The 7,451-nt window shown below is 46.5% G+C and overlaps 1 long non-coding RNA gene across 1 annotated transcript; it reads right to left on the bottom strand.

Annotated features, from left to right (window-relative positions):
* Positions 1-6,437: 6,437 nt before the first annotated feature.
* On the bottom strand, positions 6,438-7,121 carry LOC143736644 (uncharacterized). Its single transcript, XR_013203529.1, has 2 exons — positions 6,990-7,121; positions 6,438-6,812 (listed from the first exon to the last, which is right to left on the bottom strand). It is a non-coding gene; the product is annotated as an uncharacterized LOC143736644 (long non-coding RNA).
* Positions 7,122-7,451: the final 330 nt, after the last annotated feature.

Genomic DNA, 7,451 nt, shown 5'->3' with positions numbered 1-7,451 from the left:
CCTGGGATCTGGTCAGGTAAGCCAGTGCACTACACCCCTTCATCTCCAAATTGGTTGTCATAATGAGAAGATGCAGTTTTTCTTGATCCATTCACCAGAGTTCCCTTTAATTCTTGGCTTCCCATGGTTATCCCTTCACAATCCTCATATAGATTGGACTGCTAGGGTAGTAACTGCTTGGGGCACTAATTGTGGGATTTCAGGTCTCTCTCTCTGTTATTTTTCCGAGTTTCTGAAGACACCTACAGATTCACGGCCAACCACCTTTAAGCTACCGCCCATTTCTCTCAAGCCACCAGCCCAATCCACAGAGCTACTAACTATTCCCAAGCTTAACCCTGTGGCCTCCAGGTTCCCGGTGCATCCTCCTGAGCTGTCTCGAGTCCCCTCAGAATATGCAGACCTCTGAGAAGTCTTCAGCAAGACCCGCGCAGCCTCTCTGCCACCCCATAGGCCGTATGACTGTGCAATAGATCTGCTCTCGGGAACCTGCCCTCCTCGAGGGAGACTTTTTTCCCTTTCTGCCCCAGAAAGAGCTGCCATGGAGGAATATATCAATGATGCTCTTAAGAGCGGATTCATCCGTCCATCTACGTCGCCGGCAGGGGCTGGCTTCTTTTTCGTGGGGAAGAAGGACGGCGGTCTTCGGCCTTGCATTGATTACTGCGGTCTTAATCGCATCACAGTAAAGAACCGCTACCCACTGCCACTAATGACCACGGCCTTCGAACTCTTACAAGGGGCGACCATTTTCACAAAGTTAGACCTTCGAAATGCCTACCACCTTGTTAGGATACGAGAAGGAGATGAGTAGAAGACGGCTTTTAACACTCCAAATGGCCACTATGAGTATCAGGTAATGCCCTTTGGGCTAGTCAATGCTCCAGCCGTTTTTCAGGCACTTATTAATGATGTGGTACGTGATATGCTAAACAAATTTGTATTTGTTTATCTTGATGACATTCTCATCTTCTCTCGTTGTTATCAAGAGCATGTCCAACATGTCCGACTCGTCCTATCTCAACTGCTGAGGAATGGACTATTTGTGAAACTAGAGAAGAGTGAATTTCATGTCCCCACTGTCTCTTTTCTTGGATTCATTGTCTCTAGGGGCAATGTTCAGATGGATCCTGGCAAGGTTCAGGCGGTTCTGAACTGGCCCCAACCAGGCTCCGTCAAAGAGGTCCAACGTTTTCTGGGATTTGCTAATTTTTATAGAAGGTTCATTAGGAACTTCAGTGCCATTGCAGAACCCCTAACCTCTCTTACAAAGAAGACATCAAGCCCCTTTAAATGGACCGAAAGGGCTGATCAGGCATTCGACCGACTCAAGCAGCTCTTCACTTCTGCACCCATTCTGACTTTTCCAGATCCCGAGTTGCCCTTTGTAGTGGAGGTGGATGCTTCGGACGTCGGGGTAGGAGCAGTCCTGTCGCAGAGAGCAAGGGATGACCACAAACTTCATCCTTGTGCTTACTTCTCACGTCGACTTTCCCCAGCCGAGAGGAAATACGACATTGGTAACCGGGAGCTGTTGGCAGTGAAGTTGGCACTTGAAGAGTGGAGACAGTGGCTGGAGGGTGCCAAACACCCATTCCTTATCTGGACGGACCACAGGAACCTCACCTATATCAGGGAGGCCAAGAGATTGAACTCAAGGCAGGCTCGTTGGGCCCTCTTCTTTAACCGCTTTGACTTTACCCTCTCATACCGTCCAGGTTCCAGGAACTCAAAACCCGATGCCCTCTCAAGGCAGTTTGATCCACCAGAAGTGGAGGGCAAACCCGAACCAATCCTACCCAGCTCCAAAGTGGTGGCATCAGTCCAATGGGGAATCGAAACCGCGGTGAAGAGGGCCCAACAACAACATCCTGACCCAGGTAACGGTCCTCCGGATCGCCTTTTTGTGCCTAATGCCATGCGTTCTGATGTGTTACAGTGGGGCCATGCTTCCCTTCCCTCGGGCCATCCTGGGAGCACAAGAACATTGAAACTCATCCAGAGAAGATTTTGGTGGCCCAACATGCAACGAGACGTTCGGGCTTTTGTTGCTGCCTGTGCTGTGTGTGCCCAGAACAAGGAACCCAGAAACCACCCTCATGGCCTACTGCACTCACTACCTATCCCTACACGCCCCTGGTCCCACATATCATTGGACTTTGTTACAGGTCTACCAAGATCTCAAGGTAACACAGTAATTCTGGTGGTGGTAGACCGATTTTCTAAAGCATGTCATCTTATACCATTACCCAAGATTCCCACAGCAGGCCAGACAGCGGACTTATTAATGCAACATGTCTTCAGAATCCATGGTTTCCCCCAAGATATGGTGTCCGACAGGGGATCACAGTTCACCTCCCGTTTCTGGAAGTCTTTCGGACGTCTAATTGGGGCATCCATCAGCCTGTCCTCTGGTTTTCACCCCCAATCAAATGGACAGACTGAGAGGGTCAACCAGGAGATAGAAAAGACTCTCAGATGCCTGGTATCTAACAATCAGACTTCTTGGAGCTCCCATTTGATCTGGGCTGAATTTGCACACAACACTCTACACCATTCATCTTTAGGCATGTCCCCTTTTGAGTGGCAGTTTGGTTTTCCTCCCCCTCTGTTCCCTGAACAGGTTCCTGAGGTCCGTGTACCAGCTGCGGCTCAACTTGTCCAGAGGTGTCGACGGACATGGCGGAGAGCACGAGCAGCCCTGCTAAGAGCCACTCAACAGCAGCAGAGGTATGCAAACCAGCACCGTAGAATTGGACCATCACTTAGACCAGGACAGAGAGTGTGGCTGTCTACTAGGAATCTCCCTCTGCACATTGAGTCACGGAAACTAGCACCTCGCTTCATCGGGCCCTTCAAAGTCCTCAAAAAGATCAACCCAGTGTCCTACCGTCTTCTTCTACCCAGGTCCATGCGTATTCATCCCACATTTCACATCTCCCGTTTGAAACCTGTTGTCTGTTCTCCTTTGTCCCCAGCCAGGAAACCTCCTCCAGTACCTCGCATCATTGGTGGTCAGCCAGCCTACACAGTACACCAACTGCTGGACTCTCGCCAGGTCCGTGGGAAGACCCAGTATCTTGTGGATTGGGAGGGTTATGGCCCGGAGGAGCGGTCTTGGGTGCCAGCTCGAGATATTCTAGACCCAAATCTCATCAGAGAGTTCCACCGCCATAAACAACGCAGCTAGGAGAACGTCGGGAGCCGTTCCTGGAGGAGGGGCTCCTGTAAGGCTCCAGCTTGTAATGACTCTCCCTGCCTCTAGTTGGCGCTGACCTGTAATAACTCTCCCAGCCACTAGGTGGTCCCAGCTTCTGTAAAATGCTTCGTTGCCACTCATTAGTATTTGATTTCATCCACCTGTGGGGGTCATTAGCTAGTTTGTGTTGGCCTATTTAAGCATGCCTCTTTCTTTCAGTTGTGTTCAGTCTTGAGCCTACTATGCCTGTATTTTCCTTGCCAAGAAAGCTAAGTCAGTTGTATTTTTGGATTTGCCTTTTGCTCATCTTTTGTTTATTTGATTTATTCTCTGGAAGCTCGGCTTCCTTTTTGTTGTACTTTCAAGACTTGGACTCTTCAGTAAAGATACGTTTTGTTCATTTATCTAAGTCTGCAAGTTATTCTTCTGCCCTTGGGTCCATCTGCTGTTTGTCATCCACAATAGCTCAGTGGTAAAGAAGCAGTTCAGTTGACTTGAAGACCCGAGTTCAATAACAGCATCAGACACCCATCACAGTAGTAAACAACGCGCGTGCGTCTGTGCTGTTCATTCATCATTTAGCCTACACACAGACACGCAGTTCATATTTAAACAGTCTTTTTTCGGTGTACAGACATTATTCAATATCGGGATTAGAACAAAGCACTTAAGGATAAATGACTTACTACATCAGCTGGATCCGTTGCTCCTCGGAATTAAAATACCAGCACTTCTGGTACATTTTCCAGGGTTATTAGATAGTATTATTCCTCACAGTAGCAAGACGAGGTAAAGTACACGTTTTTATTAAACATGATGTGTTTTATAAACCAGCTGGTGGGCGTTGGCATGTTTGAATGGCTTGCCGTAGATCATTTGCGTTTGAATACCGCGCGCTCTCCGTGGGCGTGGCACATTAACACGTAATCAGGTATAATGAGCTAGAAAGAAAAAGACTGACATCTCTCTCTTTCATACAGATTACATAAACTGAGAATATTTGTTTTTTTATATAAATTAATTCATTTAAAAGAAGAGAGTTCAAGCTTCATTATGGAAAAACACTCATGCCTGTATGACAAGTATTCGCGGAATTACAGTTAATTTTCGGGCGCGTTTCAGAATGGACTTCACTGACAGAGAGAAGGCAAAACTAGCATCATGTTTATTTTTCTTTATTTGACTAAAAGCACAATACTTTGTTTATATTGTGAGTATACACAAAAAATATTAACTTAACAGGATCGAATGATGTATAACACTAACACGTAAGATCAAAATCAACAGAGTATCTTGAGTCTCTTTTGCACTGATAAGAAAAAAAGAGAGACTATCCGATAGCCGACCTCAGAGGGTTAAACACGATCACGCAGGCTATGGCCCCCTCTACGAGACGGCTCTATTCCTTGAAATGGTCTGTGTTCTCTACCTGGTGTCAAGCTCAGGGCTTTTTCACCCGTAGACTGCAGGGTTACGGAAGTACTCTCCTTCCTTCAAGAGCTGCTGGATAAGGGCAGAACCCCATCCACGCTCAAAGTGTATGTGGCGGCCATAGCAGCGTTTACAAAACCGACGTCTGGCCAGTAACTGGGGAAAAATGACCTGGTCGTGCGATTCCTCAGGGAAGCTCAGAGGCTGAACCCTACCAGACCCCCTTCAGTCCCTGTGTTGGACCTTTCTACGGTTTTGGAAGCTATGAAAGGTGCCCCATTCGAGCCAATCCATTTGTCAGACATGAAGAATCTGTCTTTCAAAACAGTGTTTCTTATGGCTCTCGCTTCAGTGAAGCGCATCGGGAACTTACAAGCGTTTTCGGTAAGCGCAAAGTGTATGGAATTTGGGCCTAAAGACTCAAAAGTCATACTCAAACCAAGGCACGGGTAGGTGCCTAAATCCCTCAACACACCGTTCAGGGCCCAGGTTATTTCCCTGTGTGCCCTTCCGGTTCACAATGAGGAGAAGGTTGTGAGTCTCCTTTGCCCCGTCAGGGCACTTAGAGCTTATGTGTCCCGCTCATCTGTTTTTAGACAGACTGAGCAGCTCTTTGTTTTATTTGGCGGGCCTTCTAAGGGACTGGCCACATCAAAACAGAGCCTATCCAGATGGATAGTCGATGCCATAGCGCTGGCTTACACTTCTAAGGGCCTGCAGTGTCCTTTAGGTGTCAGAGCACACTCCACGAGAGGCGTGGCCTCGTCGTGGGCGTGGTCTAGCGGGATTACCTTGCAAGATATCTGTACGGCGTCAGGCTGGGCCTCGCCGTCTACATTTATAAGGTTTTATAACCAAGAGTTTCCCGCCTTACAGGCCAAGCTTCTGTCGGTCTAGAATTCAGCACTATCTGCCCCGCTGCGCCGGCTCAGAATGCAGAATTTTGCTTGTGCATCGCTCACTGATCGATAGAACAGCTCCATGGGTATTAAAAACCCGTACTGCCACCCAGTTCAGGCTGAAAGCTTTCACCCTGGCTGCGTGGTAGCCTATTAATATGGTTATACTCCCGTGGGATGCTATTTATAGGGAATGATGCTTCTAGCCTCTCTTCCTTGACTCTCTGTGAGTCTATGGTGATTATGCACTTTGGTGTTGGATCCCAGTACGCATGGCGTGTTAGACTGTATTCCCCATAGCTTAAGATATTACGCAGTACGAGAGATATTCTCGTAAGAGAACGTACTCGGTTACTAACGTAACCTCGGTTCTCTCTAGAGAGGGAACGAGTACTGCGTATCTTGCCGTGCTTACAACACGGTCTGGTTCGCTTCGGCGATGAAAAACAGTTTGTATCAGCCTGTCGAGCTATATTTATAGGTGAAGGCCACGCCTATTTTGGCGGGACGTTACGAAATGGGCGCGAGTGCCCCCATTGGATATGGCGTCACGCAGGGCCCCTCTTGATAGGGTGCTGCTGTCGCCGCAGGTCAGCCAATAGGCACGCGAGCCGTCTTGCCTATGTCTGCATGCTGCCGCAACACGTTTTACATTGATTCAAAATTAACCCCTTAACGCCTGAATTTATATAGCTGTATATAAAAAAAAAATGTATGTGTGTTTTTGCCTTTAAGTAGATGGTAAATAATGTTGAGATTATCAATTTCACTTTTGCACAACAAATAAATCAAAATTTAGGTATGTTGCAAATTTGCAACAGTGGGCATAATGGTCAATTTGGTATGTTGCAAATTTGCAACAGCGGGCATAATGGTCAATAATAAGATAATAAAAAAACACAGTAAAATAACAGTGAAAAAACAATGTTTTATTTATTCACCCTTTTTTTTACTTATTTATATAAATCTGCAACAGCAGGTATTTAATAATAAGAATTATGACCACTTTCATGTCACCAACACAATATACACAAACGTTACTGTTAAGGCTATAGGAAACGCACGCACACATGCATACATACAAACACACACATGCACGCATTCACGCACACGTGGACACACATGCATGCATGCATACATACATACACACACTCAGGCATGCACGCACGCACGCACAACAATGTAACAATGTTTTTCTTCATCCCCTGGCTCGGGAACACATTCGCCATCGCTGCCCGCATCTTGGTATAGAACCTCCTCCTCACTGCTGCTGCTCCTCACACCTGCAGGGGTCAAAATTAACTTTTAAAAATGTGAAATACTATGGATAATCTATGGATAAACTGGCGAAATTCACTAGCCATTCAATAGGAAATCAGCATTTTCAGTCTAAAATCTAGTACCAGCCAACATAAAAATTAACCAGCTGGTGCTGGTGCTAATTTTGAATCCTGATTCACCTGGCTTGACAACATTTTCCTCATCACTGCTGCTCCTGTCGCTCTCACTGCAGCTCTCTTGATCACCTGGCTTGGGAACATATTCCTCATTGCTGCCTGCACAATCGCTGAGACAACTATCCTCACTTTCCTCTGGGAGTGCTCTGACGTGAGGTTGCCCATTTACGCGCTTGCCGTAAAACACAGAAGGCTTCATTCGGATCTGCATAAAAATAATTAGCTTTTGTATTCATATCCCAGCATGGTGTATCCCAGCATGGTGTCTGTATACAGACTATTAAAAATAACTAAGTAAAATACAAAGGATTACCTAGATAAGCTGTCACGAAAATAGTTTTTCTATATAGCGCTGGTTAACGGTCAGCATTAGGCTTATGGTCTACTGTCGCTAATATGCTACAAAGCTAAATATTACAATAACTTCAAAAATACGTGTCACACATATTTCACCTCATTCCGTCG

This window comes from Siphateles boraxobius, unplaced genomic scaffold, assembly GCF_051911475.1.
Source record: "Siphateles boraxobius isolate OS27281-9 unplaced genomic scaffold, OSU_SipBor_1 130, whole genome shotgun sequence".
Lineage (NCBI taxonomy): Eukaryota > Metazoa > Chordata > Actinopteri > Cypriniformes > Leuciscidae > Siphateles > Siphateles boraxobius.
This window is presented reverse-complemented; position numbering and strand designations above follow the sequence as displayed.